The sequence below is a fragment of the Mobula birostris genome, chromosome 12 (genome assembly GCF_030028105.1).
Source record: "Mobula birostris isolate sMobBir1 chromosome 12, sMobBir1.hap1, whole genome shotgun sequence".
Classification (NCBI taxonomy): domain Eukaryota; kingdom Metazoa; phylum Chordata; class Chondrichthyes; order Myliobatiformes; family Myliobatidae; genus Mobula; species Mobula birostris.
Window position 1 is genome coordinate 13845143 of NC_092381.1, and position 19364 is coordinate 13864506.

Consider the following 19364-nt stretch of genomic DNA (forward strand, 5'->3'; position numbering starts at 1 on the left):
TAGATGCCAAATCTTTGCAAACTCCTAAGGAAGTAGAGGTGCTGCCACACCTTCTTCTTAATTGACCTTACAGTCTGGGCCCAGGACAGGTCCTCAGAAATAACAACACTGAGGAATTTAAAGTTGCCGATCCTCTCCATCTCTGACCCCCTGATGAGGATTGGTTCATTGACCTCTGGTTTCCTTCTCCTAAGGTCAATAATCAGCTCTTTGGTCTTGCCGACATTGAGTAAGGGGTTGTCGTCATGGTACCAGTCAGCTAGATTTTCAACACCCCTCTCATATGCTGATTCGTAACCACCTTTGATTCAGTCATTGACAGTGGTGTCATCAGCAAACTTGAATATGGCATTGGAGCTGTGCTTAGCCACACAGCCATAAATGTAAAGTGAGAAGAGTGGGGGACTAAACACACAGTTTTGTGCTGCATCTATTCAGATGGAGACTATGGAGGAGACATTGTTGCCAATCCAAATCCACAGGGGTCTGCAAGTGAGGAAATCGAGGATCCAATGCACAAGGAGGTATTGTGGCCAAGGTCTTGAAGCTTATTGATTAGATTTGAGGGGTGACGGTATTGAACGCCGAGCACCCTGATGTATGCATCTTTGCTGTGCAGATGTTCCAGGATTGAATGAGGAGTCAATCAGATGGCATCTGCTGTGGACAGGTTTTCTCATACTTGGCAAGGTACCCTATCTGGTCTGGATGCTTTTCGTGGGTTTGCCCTCCTGAAAGCTGCTTGCACCTCAGAGACTGAAATCACTGGATCATCAGGGGCTGTGGAAGTTTGTGATGGTTCCTCCATGTTTTGATGGTCAGTGCAAGTGTAGAAGGTATTGAGCTCATCTGGAAGCAAAGCTCTTTCGTCGCCTGTTTTCCTCGATATAACTTTATAAGAGGTGATAGCATTCAAGCCCTGCCAAAACTGTTGAGCATCCTTCATTGATACAAGTTTAGTCTGGAATTGCCACTTCATCTGTGAGGTGGCTTTCCGGAGATTGTAACTGAACCTCTTGCATCTTTCTTGGTCACCAGACTTCTCTCATTATCAAAGCGTTTTCACCAACATTTTTTTTTTTGTTTCTCACACCATTCTCTGTAAACTCAAGAGACCATTGTGCATGAAAATCCCAGGAGATCATCAGTGGCTGAGGTATTGAAACCACCCCATCTAGCACCAACAATCATTCCATGGTCAAAGTCACTTGGATCACATTTCTTCCCCATTCTGTTCAGTCTGAACAACTGAACCTCTTGACCATGCCTGCATGCTTTTATGCATTGAGTTGCAGCCAGATGATTGACTGATTAGATATTTGCATTAATCAGTTCCTAATAAAGTGGCCACCGAGTCTATATAATACTATTTCACACACACATACAATGATTATACCATACATGCTATATGAATATTAATATAACAATCATGCTCTTGTGCAATACACAATAGCATGTAGAGCACGTATACCATTACTCTGTGTTACTTTCAAAAGACCATCCAATGCATACTACACTCATGCTATGCTATGTGACATGCACGTTGCATATCATAGTCTGTTACTTTCAAACTGTAGAAAGCTTGACAAAAAAAACAATTGCAATAAAACAGATTACATGTAGTCCAATGATATAGGGTGGTGGAGCTCTCTAATTGTTGCGATATCCTACTTGTAAGCTGTGGGTGAGTCAGTGTCAGAATCAGGATTATGATCTCTAAGCAACACACACTAAATGCTGGAGGAACTCAGCAAGTCGGGCAGCATCTATGGAAATGAATAAGCAGTTGACATTTTGGGCCAAGACCGTTCATCAGGGCTGGGGAGCAGGAGGAAGATGCCAAAATAAAAAGGTGGGGTGGAGGGGAAGGAGGCTAGCTGGAAGGTGATAGGTGAAGCCAGGTGAGTAGGAAGGGTAAAAGTCTGGAGAAGAAAGAATCTGATAGGAGAGGAGAGTAGAGTAGACCATATTATCAGTAAGGTATTTTATGAAATCTGTTGTTTTGTGTTTGTGGTACACAAAAGTCACTAACACAAGAGATTCTTCAGATGCTGGAAATCCAGAGCAACACACACAAAACGCTGGTGGAAGGCAGCAGGTCAGGCAGCATCTAGAGGAGAAAATAAAGAGCACGGTGGGTGCCCAAGATGTGCTGGCCGAGTTGGTAGTAAAGGTACATTGGAGACTTCTAAGAGATGTTTAGATAAATGTGAGGGAAATGAAGGGATACTAACATTGTGTAGGCGGAGGGGATTAGTTAGGTGGCCCATCTGATTATTAATTTAATTAGATCAACACACCACAGTAGGCTGAAGGGCCTGTTCCTGTGCTGTACTGTTCAATGTAAATTCGATGCTTCTGGCGGAGACCCTAAAAATCACCATAAATTCCAATACATCGAGACAAAGAGGAAGAGTGAGGTAGTGTTTGTGGATGGTAGAGTCTCTAAATCAGCAAACAATAAAAAGCTAGAATAGACAAAGTTTGCATTTCAATAGCAACACCCACAAAATGCTGGAGGACCTCAGGAGATCAGGCAGCAGCTATGGAAGTGAATAAACAGTCGACGTTTTGGGCCGGGACCCTTCTTCGGGTCTGGAAATGAAGGGGGAAGACAAAGAATAAAAAGGTTTGGGGGAGTGGAAGGAGGACAAGTTAAAAGGTGATAGCTGAGGTCAGGTGGGTGGGAAAGGTAACGGGCTGGAGAGGAAGGAATCTGATAGGAGGGGAAAGTGGACCGTGGGAGAAAGGGAAGAAGGTGGGGTACCAGGTGATAGGCAGGTGAGAAGAGGCAAGAGGCCAGAGTGGGGAAAAGAAGAGGAGGAGAGGGGAAGGGAATTTTTTTTTTAAACCAGAAGGAGAAATAATCACATCCTAAGAATGCCCAGAACTGGTCAATAGCAGCCTGTAAGCAGACAAATCTCAAGATTGTATAATTTATACATTCTTTGATAATAAATGCACTTTGAAACAGTTTGAAACTTTGAGTAGATTGTTTCCAAATATGGTCATTATTGTTCTGCAAATACCAGTCAGTTTAAACACAAAGTTTCCACGTATACAAGGTGGACAGTAACAGTCTTTTCCACACTCACAACACACTGGAGGAACTCAGCAGGTGGGCAGCGTCCGTGGAAAAAGATCGGTCGATGTTTCGGGCCGGAACCCTTCGTCAGGACTGTAGGGGGAAGGGGCAGAGGCCCTATAAAGAAGGTGGGGGGAGGGTGGGAAGGAGAAGGCTGGTAGGTTCCAGGTGAAAAACCAGTAAGGGGAAAGATAAAGGGGTGGGGGAGGGGAGACAGGGAGGTGATAGGCAGGAAAGGTGAAGAAAGAATAGGGGAAAACACAATGTAGGAGGCAGAACCAAGAGGGAGGTGGTAGGGAGCTGGGGGAGGGGGCAGAGTGACATAGGGATAGGGGAAGGGGAGGGAATTACCAGAAGTTGGAGAATTCTATGTTCATACCAAGGGACTGGAGGCTACCTTAGTGGGTCCCAGTAGCCACCCACTTCAACTCTGCTTCCCATTCCCATTCAGATATGTCCATACATGGCCTCCTCTACCGCCATGATGAGGCTAAACTCAAGTTGGAGGAGCAACACCTCATATACTGTCTAGGTAGTCTCCAGCCCCTTGGTATGAACATAGAATTCTCCAACTTCCGGAAGGTCCCTCCCCCTCCCCCTCCCTTCCCCTATCCCTATGTCTCTCTGCCCCCTCCCCCAGCTGCCTACCACCTCCCTCTTGGTTCCGCCTCCTTCTACTACCCATTGTGTTTTCCCCTATTCCTTCTTCACCTTTCCTGCCTATCACCTCCCCTCCCCCACCCCTTTATCTTTCCCCTTACTGGTTACTCACCTGGAACCTACCAGCCTTCTCCTTCCCACCCTCCCCCCACCTTCTTTATAGGGCCTCTGCCCCTTCCCCCACAGTCCTGACGAAGGGTTCCAGCCCGAAACGTCGACCGATCTTTTTCCACAGATGCTGCCCAACCTACTGAGTTCCTCCGGCGTGTTGTGAGTGTTACTTTGCCCCTAGCATCTGCAGATTATTTTGTGTTTACAGTCTTTTCCACATTCCCCCAGTCTGTGTTGCTCTAGGACTCTATAAATAGCAAGCAAGATCTGGAATGTTGACCATATTACTGGAGGAGATCCTCTATTCATCCATTAATGGCATAGAATCTTTCACATCTACCAGAAGAGTTGATGTGTGGATTTTCTCCAGGTGTTCTGGTTTCCTCCTACTGTCCAATGACCTACCAGTTGTAGCTGAATTGGCCATTGTAAACTGTCCTGTGATAGGCTGGGATTAATTAAGGAGTTGCTGGACAGCGCGGCTCGGAAGGCCACAAGGACCCATTCCGTGTTGTGTCTCAATAGCTAATTTTTTTGAAAAAGTTAGCCAGGACTCAGTTTAATGTTGAAAGGTGCTATTGCAATACTACACTGTAATATTAGTGGAAATTAGGAGCACAACAGTATCAGACATATTTACGAGGGGTGTTTGATAAGTTCGTGGCCCAAGGTAGAAGGAGTTAATTTTAGAAAACCTAGCACATTTATTTTTTAACATAGTCCTCTCTTACATTTACACACATAGTCCAGCGGTCGTGGAGCATACAGATCTTGGACCTCCAGAAAGTGTCCACAGCAGGGGTGATTGATAAGTTCGTGGCCTAAGGTAGGAGATGAGTTATACAGCTCTTGTTAAATGCACACGCAGGTCAACTCTGAGTGATTATGCAGAAAGTTTGAAGTTAATAACTCATCTCCTTTTACATTAGGCCACGAACTTGTCAATCATCCCTTGTATTGATTGAGATATAGTGCAGAATAGGCCTTTCCAGTCCTTCAAACGGTGCCGCCCAGCAACCCGATTTAATCCTAACCAAATCATGAAACTATTTATCGCAACCAATTAACCTACCAACCGGCACACGATTGGATTCTGGGCGGAAACTGCAGCACCCTGAGGAAATACACAGAGTCACAGGGAGAACGTACAAACTCCTTACAGCCAGTGGTGGGAATTGAACCTGGGTTGCCTGTACTGTAAAGCGTTGTGCTAACCACTACACTACCATGCCACTCTGTCAAAACTATGACCAGCTGACTTAGAAGTATTAAGGTTTATTAATGGATTATACAAGCACCTACTAATATTATCAAGTTACAACTTGATTTCACATCCTTTGGATTACAGGCTTTTGCTATAAACCTTCTCACTCATTTTTTTCACTGAAGTATTAATTTTAGACTGACACAAGTAGAGCTGAATCCTTGTCCACATCCTTAGCTAATTTCTACTAATTAGATGAGCAAAGTAGATGAACAAAGGTGTCTAATATTATGCACTGACCTACATATTAGAACAAGCCTTTATTTAATACCAGGTCCCAAAACGAGTGTTGCTGGAAAGTACTGCACTAGATCTTCAGGTAAGACTTATACTCAAAAACCGTTACTTTCCCCAAGCCATCAGGCTGATCAACGCCTCCACCCATTAACCCACCTCACCCCCACTACATACACATCACCTCGCATCACTTTAGGTACATACAATCAGTCTACATATATAACAGTTACTTGTACATTGTGTTTTATAGGTTTGCTTTTATATTTATTTGTATTTTTTAAATTATGTTCTTCATGCTTAGTGTTTTTTTATGCTGCATCAGATCCAGAGTAACAATCATTTTATTCTGCTTTACAAGTGTATAACAATAAACATCTTCAATCTTGGAAATGACTGATACCTCATTCAGTTTCACTGTTCTCGGTTGGATGCAGTGAGGGTTGCTTTACTGGACAGTCATAAATGCCTCAGTATTATTTCCATAGCATTCTATTTATTTATTTTATTTATAGATCCAGCACAGTAACAGGCTCTACGCCACCCAATTACCCCTCATGTGACCAATTACCCAATGAACCCAAAAACACAAGAGATTCTGCAGATGCTTGAGATCCAAAACATTATTCTCTGCGACTTCCACCATCTTCAGCAGGATCTGACCACCAAACATATCATTACACCCCCTCCCCCCCACTCTCCACTTTCCATAGGTATCACTTCATCCATAGTTCCCTTGTCCATTCATCCCTTGTTACTGATCTCCCTCTTGGCACTTATCCTTGCAAGCAGCAGAATGCGATACCTGCCTATTCACCTCTTCCCTCACTTCCATTCCGAGCCACAAACAGTCCTTCCAGGTGAGGCAATGCTTCACCTGCGGATTTGCTGGGTTCTTCTACTCTATCCAGTACTCCCGATGTGGCTTCCTCTACACTGGGGAGACCCAATGAAGACTGGGAGACTGCTTTGTCAAGCGCCTCTGCTCTATCTGCCAAAAGTGTAATTTCTTTATGACTAACAAATTTTATTCTTTTCCCCATTCCCTTTCCAACCTGTCGGCCCATAGCCTTTGCTTTGGCCACGATGAGGTCATTCTCAGGGTGGAGGAGCAACACTTCATATTCCATCTGGGTAGCCTCCAACCTGATGGCATGAACATCAATTTCTCCAGCTTCTGGTAATTTATCCCCTCCCCTTCTCTCTTCTTCTATTCTCCACTCTGGGTTCTTGCCTCTTCTCCTCACCTGCCTATCACCTCCCAGTGCCTCTCCTCCTTTCCTTTCTCCCACAGTCCACTCACCTCCCTTATCAGATTTCTTCTCCCCCAGCCATTTGCCTTCTCTACCTATCACCTCCCAGTTCTTACTTCATCCTCCCCCTCTTCCCCACCCACCTGGTTTCACCTATGACCTTGTAGCTTATCCTCCTTCCCCCCCTTCCCCCGATCTTCCTCTTCTGGCATCTTCCCCCTTCCTTTCCAGTCCTGATGAGAAACATAGAAAATAGGTGCAGGAGTAGGCCATTTGGCCCTTCAAGCCTGCACCGCCACTCAGTATGATCATGGCTGATCATCCAACTCAGAACCCTGTACCAGCCTTCCCTCCATACCCCTTGATCCCTTTAGCCACAAGGGCCATATGTAACTCCCTCTTAAATATAGCCAATGAACTGGCCTCAACTGTTTCCTGTGACAGAGAATTCCACAGATTCACCACTCTCTGTGTGAAGAAGTTTTTCCTCATCTCGGTCCTAAAAGGCTTCCCCTTTATCCTCAAACTGTGACCCCTCGTTCTGGACTTCCCCAACATCGGGAACAATTTTCCTGCATCGAGCCTGTCCAATCTCTTTAGGATTTTATATGTTTCAATAAGATGCCCCCTCAATCTTCTAAATTCCAACGAGTGTAAGCCTAGTTGATCCAGTCTTTCATCATATGAAAGTCCTGCCATCCCAGGAATCAATCTGGTGAACCTTCTTTGTACTCCCTCTATGGCAAGAATGTCTTTCCTCAGATTAAGGGACCAAAACTGCACACAATACTCCAGGTGTGGTCTCACCAAGGCCTTGTACAACTACAATAGTACCTCCCTGCTCCTGTACTCGAATCCTCCTGCTATGAATGCCAGCATACCATTCACCTTTTTCACCACCTGCTGTACCTGCATGCCCACTTTCAATGACTGGTGTATAATGACACCCAGGTCTCGTTGCACCTCCCCTTTTCCTAATTGGCCACCATTCAGATAATAATCTGTTTTCCTGTTATTGCCAGCAAAGTGGATAACCTCACATTTATCCACATTAAATTGCATCTGCCATGAATTTGCCCACTCACCTAACCTATCCAAGTCACCCTGCATCCTCCTCACAGCTAACACTACCGCCCAGTTTCATGTCATCCACAAACTTGGAGATGCCGCATTTAATTCCCTCATCTAAGTAATTAATATATATCGTAAACAACTGGGGTCCCAGCACTGAGCCTTGCGGTACCCCACTAGTCACTGCCTGCCATTCTGAAAAGGTCTCTCTGAGGGATCTCTGTTTGAAACATTGACTGTTTGTTCATTACCAAAGATGCTGCCTGACCCGCTGAGTTCTTCTGGCATTTTGTGTGAGTTAACTGAGTAACCCATATGTCTTTGGAATGTGGGAGGAGATGGTGGCAGAGTTGAACTTGAGTGGCTGGTACTGTTACAGTGTTACTCTAACCTCTACTCTATAGTGCCACCACACAGAACACCACAGCACAGAAATGGGCCCTTCAGCTCATATGTCTAAGGATAAATTAGTTTGTTATTACTCTCATAAACCCTCTATGTGATAGAAGTCATTCTGAGATAGCCTCATTAACTCGTATGTTTTGGTCTTGCCCTTTATTGAGGAAATATTAGGACGATATTTTTGATATTATTTCAACTGTCTTGAATATTGATTTACAACCTCATCCTATTACTGTCATCTTTGGTTTACCAATGATAGAAAAACATCATTTGCCCTCTTCAGCTTGTCAGATGATAGCTTTTGTTACTCTAATGGCTAGAAGATCTATACTATTGAATTGGAAAGTGATTAATCCTCCTACTACATTTCATTGGTTTTCTCAAACTACGTCTTGTTTAAATCTAGAAAAAATTAGAAGTGTCATTTATGACCCATCTATTAAATTTGATGTGACTTGGAGACCATTTATTCAATATTTCCACATGATGTAATTTGACCCTTTCCAAATCTATTTTGTGATTTCAATATATGGGGAGAGGAGCAGAAGTGGCGACACTATTGGTTCTATCTGAGGTATCATAATAGCCCTCTTTTTCTTTTTCTGTTCCTTAGTTTTCTTTTAGTTTGGGTAGATTCATTTTTTTTTTCTAATGGGATTTTTTTTTTCTTTTTCTGTTTTTTTTATATTTTTGTATTTTATGTATACTTTTTATATGTTCTATTGTTCATTTGAGAGTTTTTGGGAGGTTTACTAACTATGTGTTACTTGACTGTATACTTTTATAACAATTATTATTAATGCAATCCCAATCACTCTGTACTTATTTTTTGTAATGTGTATGATGTTGAAATTAATAAAAAGATTGAAAAAGAAATAGGCCCTTCAGCCCATCTAGTCCATGCCAAATAATTACTCTGCCTTGTTCCATCAACCCACACCTGGACTATAGTCTTCCACCCATGTACTTATCCAATTTTCTCTTCAATGTTGAAAAACAATCCTCATTCACCACCTTCACTGGCAGCTCATTTCACACACTCACCATTCCTTGAGTAAAGAAGTTCCCCTTCGTGTTTCTCTTAAATATTTCACCTTTTCCCCCTTAACCCATGATAAAAGCTGCTTCCATTTAGCCTACCTCTATCCAATCTCCCCTCATTCTTCTAGACTCTAGTAGATAAAGTCCTGGAAGTGGACAGAAAACTTGCTCTTTCTCAGCTGTCTGGAGTTTAGAAGAATGGGTTCAAGTTCATTATCTTCTGACTGTACCCAACAAAATAGTGTTCCTCCAGACCACAGTTCGCCCACACAGTGCATCACACACAACACAAACCAGAATATTATACTGTAATTAAGTACTAAAATATAATTCAAAATACATGTAGTAAAGCAGTGCAGGTAAACAATAAACAGTAAACACCTCAATATCCAGGTGATGAGACCTCAGTGGTGGCATGGTATGTATTAGCCTCACAGACTGAGGGAAGAAGCTGTTACCCAGTTTGACAGTTCTAGTCCTGATGCTCCTGTACCTCCTTCCTGATGCCAGTGGGTCAAAGAGATTGTGATAAAGGTGGCAGGGATCCTCAACAATGCTTTGGGCCCTTCATGTGTAATGCTCCCAGTGAATGTCACAAACAGGGGAAAGGGAGACCCCGATAATTCTCTCGGTGGTTTTTAACTATCCTCTAATCGGTGTTGTGGTGCAATGCTCCCCAGTCTCTGCACCACGCAATGACGCAGCCCGACAGGACACTCAATGGTGCTCCTGTAGAAAGTTGCTGGACTGGGACCAGGGAGCCGAACTTGTCTCAATCCCACGGAGATTGTCGATGCGGCTGTGCCTTTTTGATTAGTGAGGAGATCTCACTGAAACAAAGTGCCAACAGAGCCAGAGGGAGCAGATTCAGGGATGGTATTTCACTCTGCTGGCATATTCTGGAATCTGGGGTGACAGTCTCAGTACCTAGGGCAAGATATGCCCGATGTAGATGAGGGGTGTCCCCAAACAGAGGACGCTAAACCTACAGGGTTGAGAGGTGACCTGATAGAGGTGTTTAAGATAATGAGAGGCATTGATTGTGTGGATAGTCAGAGGCTTTTTCCCCAGGGCTGAAATGGCTAGCGCAAGAGGGCATAGTTTTAAGGTGCTTGGAAGTAGGTACAGAGGAGATATCAGGGGTAAGTTTTGTTTTACGCAGAAAGTGGTGAGCGCATGGGATGGGCTGCCAGCGGCGATGGTGGAGGTGGAAATGATAGGGTCTTTTAAGAGACTCCTGGATGGCTACACGGAGCTTAGAAAAATAGAGGGCTATGGGTAAAGCCGAGATAGTTCTAAGGTAGGGGCATGTTCAGCACAGCTTTGTGGGCTGAGGGGCCTGTATTGTGCTGTAGGTTTTCTATGTTTCTAAAAGAGGCCTATTCTGGTTGACTCCCGGTGACAAGTGGTGTTCTGCAAGGGTTGGTATTGGGACTGCTCCTTTTCACGTTATATGTCAATAATTTGGATGAAGGAATTGATGGCTTCGCGGCCATCTTTGCAGACAATACACAGATGGGGAGGGGGCTCCCCTCCACCTATAAAATACCTACAAAAGAAAAGCAAGAGAGTCTGCTGAAGGACTTAGATTGGGAAAATGGGCAAAGAAGTGTCAGATGGAATATAGTACAGGGAAGTGTATGGTCATCCACTTTGGCAGAAGGAATAAAGGTGTAGATTATTTTCTAAACAGGGAGAAAATTCAAAAATCAAAGGTGCAAAGGGACTTGGGAGTCATTGTGCAGGATTCCCTAAGGGTTAGCTTGCAGGTTGAGCCAGCAAAAAGGAACACAAATGCAATGTTAGCATTCATTTCGAGAGGTCGGGAACATGAGAGTAAGGATGTAATGCTGAGGCTTTGTAAGTCATTGATCAGACTGCAATTGGTGTATTGTGAGCAGTTTTGGGCTCCTTATCCAAGAAAAGATGTGCTGGCATTGAAGGGGCTTCAGAGGTGGGTCATGAGAATGATTCTGGGAGTGAAAGGGTTAATGTATGAAGAGCGTTTGACAGCTCTGGGCCTATACTCATTGGAGTTTAATAGAATGTGGGGTGGGGGGGGAAATCTCATTGAAACCGATGGAATATTGAAAAGCCTGGACAGAGTGGAAATGGAGAGGATGTTTTCTACAGCCGGTGAGTCTAGGACCAGAGGGCACGGCCTCAGAATAGAGGGATGTCCACATAGAACAGAGAGAAGGAGGAATTTCTTTAGCCAGAGGATGGTGAATCTGTGAAATTCATTGCCGCAGATGGTTGTAGAGGCCAAGTCACTGAGTATTTAAAGCCCAGGTTGATAGTTTCTTGGTTAGTCAGGTGTCAAATATTACATGAATGACAGAAGGGTGTATAGATATGTTGGAGGGAAAGGGTTAGATTGATCACTGTGGGCCAAAGGGCCTGTATTGTGCTGTAATGGTCTATGTTCAATGTTGAATTCCCTGACTGATGAAGACCAGCACGAGTTCACTCTGTAATTTGTAGTTTCTCTACTATTGCACTGCTGCAGAGCAACACATTTCACATGTGTCAGAGGTATTAAACATGATTCCAATTTTTTTTTAAAAAAGGACAATTTCCTGTGGCTAACTACTGGTTGGGTTTGGGGAGGAAATACTCAGGGGAGTAAAAAAAAGTTATTTAGAAAGAAGCAACAAGAAGACTGCTGTTTGTCTCTAAAGCGGGGTTCCCAGCCTTTATGCCATGGACCCCTACCATGAACAGAGAGGTCTGTGGACCCCAGGTTGGGAAGCCCTACTCTAAAAGCACCCTTGTGAATAAAGTACTTTGTAAACTATTAATAATTAACATTATCAACCAGAATCCCGGAGTGGGAGCAAGGCCATTTAAAACTTGGATGGTGCAGGGGCAGGAATGGTTACTTCAAGTCCCAGGCTTTAGATGTTTCAGAAAGGACAGGGAGGGAGGTAAAAGAGGTGGGGCCGTGGCACTGCTGATCAGAGATAGTGTCACGGCTGCAGAAAAGGAGAAAGTCATGGAAGGATTGTCTACTGAGTTTCTGTGGGTGGAAGTTAGGAATAGGAAGGGGTCAATAACTCTACTGCGTGCTTTTTATAGACCACCCAATAGTAACAGGGACATCAAGGAACAAATAGGGAGACAAATTCTGGAAAGGAGTAATAATAACAGGGTTGTCGTGGTGGGAGATTTTAACTTCCCAAATATCGATTGGCATGTCCCTAGAGTGAGGGGTTTAGATGGGGTAGAGTTTGTTAGGTGTGTTCAGGAAGGTTTCTTGACACAATGTGTAGAAAAGCCTGCAAGAGGAGAGGCTGTATTTGGGAAATGAACCTGGTCAGGTGTCAGATCTCGCAGTGGGAGAGCATTTTGGAGATAGTGATCACAATTCTATCTGCTTTACCATAGCATTGGAGAGGGAGAGGAACAGACAAGTTAGGGAAATGTTTAATTGGAGTAAGGGGAACTATGAGGCTATCAGGCAGGAACTTGGAAGCATAGACTGGAAACAGATGTTCTCAGGGTACCAAAGAAATGTGGCAAATGTTCAGGGGATATTTGCGTAGGATTCTGGGTAGGTACGTTCCAATGAGACAGGGAAAGGATGGTAGGGTACAAGATCTGTGGTGTACAAAGGCTGTTGTAAATCTAGTCAAGAAAAGAAGAGCTTACAAAAGGTTCAAAAACACTAGGTAATGATAGATATCTAGAAGATCATAAGGCTAGCAGGAAGGCGTTTAAGAATGAAATTAGGAGAGCCAGGAGGGGCCATGAGAAGGCCTTGGTGGACAGGTTCAAGGAAAACCCAAGGCATTCTACAAGTATGTGAAGAGTAACAGGATAAGACATGAGAGAATAGGACCAATCTAGTGTGACATTGGAGAAGTGTGTATGGAACCAGAGGAAATAGCAGAGGTACTTAATAAATACTTTGCTTCAGTATTCACTATGGCAAAGGATCCTGGCGATTGTAGGGATGACTTGCAGTGGACTGAAAAGCTTGAGAATGTAGATATTAAGTAAAGGGATGCGCTGGAGTTTTTGGAAAGCTTCAATTTGGGTAAGTCACCAGGACCAGACAGGATGTACCCCAAGCTACTGTGGGAAGCGAGGGAGGAGATTGCTGAGCCTCTGGCAATGATCTTTGCATCATCAATGAGGACGGGAGGGGTTCTAGAGGATTGGAGCATTGTGGATGTTGTTCCCTTATTCAAGAAAGGGAGTAGGGACAGCCCAGGAAATTATAAGCCAGTGAGTCTGACTTCAGAAGTTGGTAAGTTGACGGAGAAGATCCTGAGAGGCAGGATTTATGAACATTTGGAGAGGCATAATATGATTAGGAATAGTCAGCATGGTTTTGTCAGAGGCAGGGCATATCTTACGAACCTAATTGAATTTTTTTTGAGGATGTGACTAAACACATTGATGAAGGTAGAACCGTAAATGTAGTGTATATGGATTTTAGCAAGGCATTTGATAAGGTACTCCATGCAAGGCTTATTGAGAAAGTAAGGAGGCATGGGATCCAAGGAGACATTGCTTTGTGGATCCAGAACTGGCTTGCCCACAGAAGGCAAAGAGTGGTTGTAGACGGATCATGTTCTGCATGGAGGCCAGTGACCAATGGTGTGCCTTAGGGATCTGTTCTGGGGCCCCTACACTTTGTGATTTTTATAAATAACCTGGATGAGGAAGTGGAGGGATGGGTTAGTAAATTTGTTGATGACACAAAGGTTGGGGGTGTTGTGGATAGTGTGGAGGGATGTCAGAGGTTACAACAATACAGAGGTTGCAAAACTGGGCTGAGAAGTGGCAGATGGAGTTCAACCCAGATAAGTGTGAGGTGGTTCATTTTGGTAGGTCAAATATGATGGCAGAATATAGTATTAATGGTAAGACTCTTGGCAGCGTGGAGGATCAGAGGGATCTTGGGGTCCGAGCCCATAGGACACTCAAAGCTGCTATGCAGGTTGAGTGTGTGGTTAAGAAGGCATACGGTGCATTGGCCTTCGTCAACTGTGGGATTGCATTTAAGAGCCGAGAGGTAATGTTACAGCTATATAGGACCCTGGTCAGATCCCACTTGGAGTACTGTGCTCAGTTCTGGTCGCCTCACTATAGGAAGGATGTGGATACCATAGAAAGGGTGCAGAGGAGATTTACAAGGATGTTGCCTGCATTGGGGAGCATGCCTTATGAGAATAGATTAGTGAACTTGGCCTTTTCTCCTTGAAGCAATGGAGGTTGAGAGGTGACCTGATAGAGGTGTACAAAATAATGAGAGGCATTGATCATGTGGATAGTCAGAGGCTTTTCCCCAGGGTTGAAATGGCTAGCACAAGAGGGCATAGTTTTAAGGTGCTTGGAAGTAGGTACAGAGGAGATGTCAGGGGTAAGTTTTTTTTAAATGCAGAGAGTGGTGAGCGCATGGAATGGGCTGTGGGCGGCGGTGGTGGAGGCAGAAACGATGGGGTCTTTTAAGAGACTTCTGGATGGCTACATGGAGCTCAGAAAAATAGAGGGCTACGGTTAAGCCTAGGTAGTTCTAAGTTAGGGACATGTTCGGCACAGCTTTGTGGACCGAAGGGCCTGTATTGTGCTGTACATTTTCTAAAATATTTATGTAGAAGTGTACCCACTGAATATCACTACCCTGTGCTGTAGAGGGCCCTGATATACAGAAGTGCTTCACAGACCTGGGAACCTACCAAACGTGCCCATTCTGAGACTTTACAGACCCGAGTTCCGGCCCCAAAAATCGGTACTTGCACCATTGGAAGCTGTGGCTGAAAAGGCCAAGTACGCCCAAAATTCTTGCCATGAGGCAGAGGAATTGCTCCTTCCTCTCCACTCTCTGGAAGGATCGACTTGGCTTATACTCTCTGGAATTTAGAAGATTGAGGGAGGATCTTATTGAAACGTATAAAGGAATTGGACAGGGTAGATGTAGGAAGATTGTTCCCGATATTGGGGAAGTCCAGAACGAGGGGTCACAGTTTAAGGATAAAGGGGAAGCCTTTTAGGACCGAGATGAGGAAAAACTTCTTCACACAGAGAGTGGTGAATCTGTGGAATTCTCTGCCACAGGAAACAGTTGAGGCCAGTTCATTGGCTATATTTAAGGAGTTAGATATGGCCTTTGTGGCTAAAGGGATCGGGGGGTATGGAGAGAAGGCAGGTACAGGGTTCTGAGTTGGATGATCAGCCATGATCATATTGAATGGCGGTGCAGGCTCGAAGGGCCGAATGGCCTACTCCTGCACCTATTTTCTATGTTTCCACCATCAGATTTCTGAATGGACAATGAATCCACGGTCCATGTACGCAGCCTCATTATACATTTTTCTTTTTTTTTGGCTCTCATTTTGCATTACCCAACTAATTTCAGTCCTGATGAAGGGTCTTGGCCCTGAACATGGACTCTTCACTCTTTTCCATCGATGCTGCCTTGCTAGCTGAACTTCTCATAGTCATACTTTATTGATCCCAGGGGAAATTGGTTTTCGTTACAGTTGCACCAGGGTGTCTGACCCTCCAAGGGAGGAGTTGTAAAGTTTGATGGCCACAGGCAGGAATGACTTCCTATGACGCTTTGTGTTGCATCTCGGTGGAATGAGTCTCTGGCTGAATGTACTCCTGTGCCCACCCAGTACATTATGTAGTGGATGGGGGACATTGTCCAAGATGGCATGCAACTTGGTCAGCATTCCCTTTTCAGACACTACCATGGGAGAGTCCAGTTCCATCCCCACAACATCACTGGCCTTGCGAATGAGTTTGTTGATTCTGTTGGTGTCTGCTACCCTCAGCCTGCTGCCCCAGCACATAACAGCAAACAAGATAGCACTGGCCACCACAGACTCGTAGAACATCCTCAGTCAAAGGACATCCTCAGTTAAAGGACCTTAGTCTCCTCAGGAAATAGAGACGGTTCTGACCCTTCCTGTAGACAGCCTCAGTGTTCTTTGACCAGTCCAGTTTATTGTTAATTTGTATCCCCAGGTATTTGTAATCCTCCACCATATCCACACTGACCCCCTGGATGGAAACAGGGGTCACCGGTACCTTAGCTCTCCTCAAGTCTACCACCAGCTCCTTAGTCTTTTTCACATTAAGGTGCAGATAATTCTGCTCACACCATGTGACAAAGTTTCCTACCGTAGCCCTGTTCTCAGCCTCATCTCCCTTGCTGATGCATCCAACTATGGCAGAGTCATCAGAAAACTTCTGAAGATGACAAGACTCTGTGCAGTAGTTGAAGTCCGAGGTGACTTCTCCAGAATTTTGTGTTTTGCTCGGATTTCCAACATCTGTACATTTTCTCTTTGTTGTCGTTTCATTAATTTATATACATCTTCATGTTGTAATTTGTGTTTTTTTTAAAATTATGTATTGCAATGTACTGCTGCCGAAAAACAACAAATTTCACAACATATGCCCGTGATATTGAACCCAATTCTGAGAATTCTTCCTGACTATGTGCCATACTTAGCATGGTGAACCACATGGTGGTATAGCAGTTTGTGCCCCAACGACTCCGGTTCAATTCCCACCACCGTCTGTAAGGAGATTGTCTATGTTCTCCCCATGTCCATGCAGGTTTTCTCTCACGGTCCAAAGACGTTCGTGTTAGTCATTGGTCATGTGGGTGTTATTGGACAGCACAAGCTCGTTGGTCCAGAAGGGCCTGTTACTGTGCTGTACCTTTAAGCAAATAAAATCAAAATGAAATATCTCATGTTCAAATCCAATGGGTTAGGCTATTTGATCAGTGGAATTACAATCAGCACTGTGCTCAACCAGACCAGGCACTTCCTAGTCATATTAATAATGCAATCACTCGAGTCGGGTTTGATGCTTCCCTAAGTGGTTGTCTATTAGTAGGTCTTCAGGTGGCAGTTGAGGCTGATCCAGGATCACCACAGGATTTAATCCGAGATGTTATGGTGGATTTCCTTAACGGAGAATGGCTGAGCATGACCATTCAAAGTGGGGAGACTGATACACAGGCAGCCATCACACGGTTCTTGACAGACCAGGGTCAGGGTCCATGACGACTGGGAACCCTTCACTTCTGCAGCCTTCTTCCACGTTAACTGCCGTTGTGATGTGTCATCATCTTCTGCCAGCTCCACTGTTGAGGTCTAGGTTGGATCATTCTTTGTCTGGAATCTTTCCCCTTGACCTTACCGCCATGGGTGACCCTATCTCCAGGCAGCATTGCTCGCAGGAACTCACAAACCTCTCCACCATGAGAAGGTAGCAATCCTCACAGAAAGCTTTCCAGTTGAGATCATAAACACAAGAGATTCTGCAGATGCTGGAAATCCAGAGCAACATTCACAAAATGCTGGAGGAACTCAGCAAGTCAGGCAGCATCTATGGAGAGGAATATCAGGTTCTGAAGTAGGGTGTTGACCTATAATGTCAACTGTTTATTCTTCTCCAAAGATCCTGCCTGACTTGCTGAGTTCCTCCAGCACTTTGCTGTTCCAGCTGAGATTGCTGGATAGAGATAAGGGTCTTTAGTTTTCCCTCTGGCTGAAGTATAGAGGTTAATAGCCTGGCTTTCTACCTGCATCGAGCGCTTGAAATGTCATGGTAAAGAAGCTCTTCCTTGTGTTGTGGAAATGGAATGATATCGGTAGGTAATGTATGAATATCAGAATCTGAATCCAATTTGTTATCACTGACATACGTTATGAAATTTGTTGGTTTGCAACAGCAGTACAACACAATACATAAAAACCTTAAATTACAATAAGAAATATTTTAAAATTAGTGCATTAAGAGGGCAAAATAGTGAGGTAGTGTTCATGGACCATTCAGAAATCTGGTGGCAAAAGGGAAGAAACTGTCCCCAAAATATTGAGTGTGGGTCTTTCAGCTCCTTTGCCTCCTCTCTGATGGTAAAGATGAGAAGAGGGGAGGCCATGTCCTGGATGATGAGACTCTTTCTGATATATGCCGCCTTCTTGAGACACCAACTTTTGAACAGGAGTTCCCAACTTTTTTTTTATGCCAGGGATCCTTACCATTAACCAAGAGGTCTGTGGATATTTCTGTGCGATGGCAAGTTCGATGTTTGGGCTGTTGTGAAGATGCCCTTTATGTGCACCACTTTATACTTTGCATCACCCGGAAGAGTTACTTTAATCTCAATGCAATTTTATGTTGACGGCGTGCCACAGTCAGAATAGCACTACCACAGTGCCAGTGACCTGGGTTCACTTCCCACCACTGTACATTAGGAGATTGCACATTCTCCCTGTGAACACTTGGGTTTCCTTTGGGTGCTCAGATTTCCTCAGACGTTCCAAACAAGTATAGGATAATTGGTCACATGGATGAAATTTGGCAGTACGGGCTTGTTGGGCCGGAAGCATGTTGTTAGTGTGCTGTATCACTAATTCAAATAAGTATGTTATTTTAATAGCCGTGTACCAATCTGTCATCTTCAGAATTAGGGAATGCATCTGCGTACAAACCACGACGCAGCAACACTGCAAGTTAAACTTAACCCGAACCTGCAGGTCAACATAACCAGTGCATCCGTCCAAATATACAGATAGGACTAGTCTACATCCCCTCGAGTGTAGAGGCTGAGGGTTAAGCCACACGGAGTGTTGTGTTCATTTCTGGTCACCTCATTACAGGAAGGATATGGAAGCTTTAGAGAGGGTGCAGAGCAGATTTATCAGTAAGCTGCCCGGACTGAGGATAGGCTGAGCAAACTAGGGATTTTCTAATTGGAGTGAAGGAGAGGAGAGGTGACTTGATAGAGGTGTACAAGATGACAATAGGCATATAATCGGGTGGATACCCAGAGACTTTTACCCGGGGCGGAAAAGGCTAATATGAGAGGCCATAATTTTGAGATGATTGGTGGAAAGTATAGGGAGATGTCGAGGCAAGTTGTTTTCACAAACAGAGTGGTGGGTGTGTGGAACACACTGCCAAGGTGGTAGTAGACACAGATATATTAGGGACATTTAAGAAACTCTTAAATTGGCACATGAATGAAAGAAAAAATGGAGGACTATGTGTGAAGGAAGGGTCAGATTGATCTTGGAGTAGACTAAAAGGTCGGCACAATAATGTGGGCTGAAGGGCCTGTACTGTGCTGTGTTCAGAAAATGATTGAAGGATTTGATTGAATGGCTACAAATCAGGAAGAGAACTGGTCAAAGTGGGAGTGCAGAACATGGGGATGGTGGTGGTGGGGGAAACACTGGGAGCAAGATGAAAGTGTTCAGACTTAGTG

The 19364-nt window shown here is 44.3% G+C and overlaps 1 protein-coding gene across 6 annotated transcripts in view; it reads right to left on the minus strand.

The window, feature by feature from the left end:
- The window catches only part of nexn (nexilin (F actin binding protein)), a 95133-nt gene that overhangs the window by 64103 nt on the left and 11666 nt on the right, over nucleotides 1–19364 (minus strand). The window lies entirely within an intron of this gene.